Source organism: Panthera pardus, unplaced genomic scaffold (genome assembly GCF_024362965.1).
Source record: "Panthera pardus isolate Hobbes unplaced genomic scaffold, ASM2436296v1 HiC_scaffold_25, whole genome shotgun sequence".
In the NCBI taxonomy this organism is placed as follows: domain Eukaryota; kingdom Metazoa; phylum Chordata; class Mammalia; order Carnivora; family Felidae; genus Panthera; species Panthera pardus.
In genome coordinates, this window is record NW_026526821.1 from 7,497,321 (window position 1) to 7,500,327 (window position 3,007).

Below are 3,007 nucleotides of genomic sequence, written 5' to 3' on the forward strand. Positions count from 1 at the left end.
TAAGGTCAGACACTGGCATTTATTCATGAAAATAGTAGCAAGATGGTTCAGATTTATTATTTTTTAAGGTCCCTTGGAAATGCATGACAATGCTTTTAATAAGCATTTTGCATAAGAATGTCAGCACAACACTGCATGGGAAACTGGGGCTTCTGTCTCAGAGGTGTTTGGGGGAGTCTATAAAGCTAATGGCTTAAGTGCAAATCATCATTGTAGGAGAGGCTGCTGGCATTGCTTAACAAAACTCAAGCTCCAGGAGAAGAAAGTCCGCTTTTCAAAGAATACTTTCCCTTCTCCCGTTATTATAAATATACCCACAGGCGTCTGAGAGCAAGGGGTAGTCTATGGAGTTTTAAAACGCTAAAAAAGAGTAGCTTTCCAACTGGAACTATTCTATGAAGGGCACAGACATTTTAACATGAATTTATTCTCATGCAAAACAATAATTGTTGTACTTATCTTCCTTTTTTTCCTTTGGCACGTGCTTATGTAAAACTCTTTGACGAATATTTTTAAAACACGAACTCTGGAGATATAACCATAATGAAACTATCCGTATTTTAGGTCTTGTTCATGTTGGGGGAATGTATTGAGTAACATATATTGTCTTTTTGAGAAACCCAGCTCCAAACATCTTATAAACAGTGAGCTCTAAAAACCATGGAACCTGAGGAAAATGACGAGAAGGACTAAATGTTGATTGCTTGGAGAAAGGAAAGAGAGAAGCTCCTGATGTACGGGTAACTGGAGAGCAATTTTTGAAAAACGGTCCCATTGTCATGAAATCAAACAAAGCGACAGATCAACATACATACATAAGCTCAATATGAAGTGTATTTAGGAGTCACATGAAACAATCTTATCATCTCGGAACTTCAAAACTATCACCTGCTACAAGTAAGGAGTCAAAGTACACTTCCTGATGTTATCATGCAATTCATTTATTGGACTTTCCACTCAAAAATGAGAAAAGAAAGGTAATTTTCTGAACTAACGAACATTAACAATCAAAAGCTCCCAATACGGCTCTGTTGAAATCATAGGTAATTTTAACACAGGTAAAAATATGATGAAAGTCTCAGTGGCACTGGTAGCTGCGATAAGCAGATGTAATTGTAAAGTCCCAAGGCGGAGAGATGAACTTGGTTGCTTTCTTTTAAAGGAGACACCAAGGTTTAGAGCAATGTTACCAAAGAGCGGGATCTGTTGGAAAATAAAACCCAACAAAATCCTTTTAATCTTTCTGTTAGTGGGTATGCTTTTCTTCTTCCTCTTAGGTATATTAATTTACAAAGCACACTCCATAAAAGCAGGCATCACCATGGAGACAATGCATGGAAACTGTTTATAGCAGAGTCACCAAGACTTTGCTGTTCTGTTGATTTAGCATTCTGTCGTTTGTTAGCAGACAGGTGTGTGTGTGTTTGTGCGTGGGGGGGTGGGGTGGGGAGGAATGGTGTATGCCCAAGTCCAGTCTTTTCCGATAGAGACAGATTTAATACTAAAATTGTATTCCTGTTGAAATTTCATCCAGACTCTAAAAGTCCACATGCAGCCTCCACCATCAGGCTTGTCTGTTTCATGGAATTAGCTAAGGAGTTTATCAAAATGGATTCAAACAAATGATGCCTCCACTTGGCGTAATCCAGTAGATCAACGAGGGCAAATTCAGCGTCTATAGAGCCCAGGTAGATAAAACAAATTAGTACTATGAATCTGGTATGGAGACCTGTAACTCCATGGCCTGTATATAGAAGGCAATCTCTACTCAGTGCAATACTCTCTTGCCTTGCCATAATGCACCTCCCAGTATTGGGGGACCTGTTTCTTTATGATAAGTCAAAAAATCAGGCCATATGCATGGAATTTTCTGAGTTTTCCTGCTGAAAACGAATTCAAACTTTCAAACCGTTGCCATATCCTCAGGCCAGATTTCAGGTTGGTCTGCAACCCCAGCAGATCGGGTTCCCATCTCCTCAAAGAAGGAAGGACAAAGTCATGCCTGGTCTATGGTTAAGTAAATACTGTTGAGACCAGTGCTACTTCTCAAATAGGTGGGGGACCATATCAAAAGAAGGAAGAGTATAAATTGGCTTTTAAGCCACATTCTAGTAAACTTTTTCACAGATTTATAGTATTGGTTTTTGTCTCATTCAGTAACGATTGATGGGGTTCCCAGACACCGTTGAGGAAATATGGGGACGGTAGAAGAGTTTATGTTTGTTTGTTGTTAAATGTGGGATCTCATTTCATCTTTGCAAGCAAACTGAAATGACCTAACTGAAAACAAAACTAGGACTTTGCTCAGCAGAAACTGCAAGACCACATATTATTATTAAATGTGAAACACAGCATTCTCTTGCACACAAATCTCCCAGAGTATTCCACCCTCTGGGGTGATAGCCAGTTCCACTTCGGAAGTTTCTCATGGAGAGGTGCCTAAGGCTTAGGTCTGGCAGTATCTTTTTCTTCCTCTAGAGTCCTCTTTCTTGGTCTCCCTGTTGTTCTGTGGTTGGTTAAATCATTTTTGTCAAGATAATTGGAGTTTGTAGAGTTTGATGCACCAATTTTAGGTTAAAGGGACACATTTACTTTCTCACATAAAGCAGACAGATCAATTTTCCCTCGCAGCAGTCTGCTAATAAAATATTTTCTCTCTTCACTAAACGCACGTAAATACTCATAAATACTTCTTCACCAGTAAAAGGTTTAACCCTTCATCCCACTTAAAGCCTGGGGATTGGTGGAGGTGGGGCTGGGGGAGGAAGATGCACAATTGATGGGGTTCCGAAGGAGAAGGCTTTCTTCAAACGTTAATTTAACACAAACCTGGCATTTCCAGTCTTTCCTGCTACCTTCCTCTTTCTTTCTGTCCCCTTCACATGCCTAAAGCATTTTTTTAATTATTAGAGGAGGCAAGAGGGAAAGTGGGAGCGTATATGCAGAACACAGATAAATAGCTACTAAACACAGAAACAGGCATTTCAGTTTCGTGGCAACTGGGGCC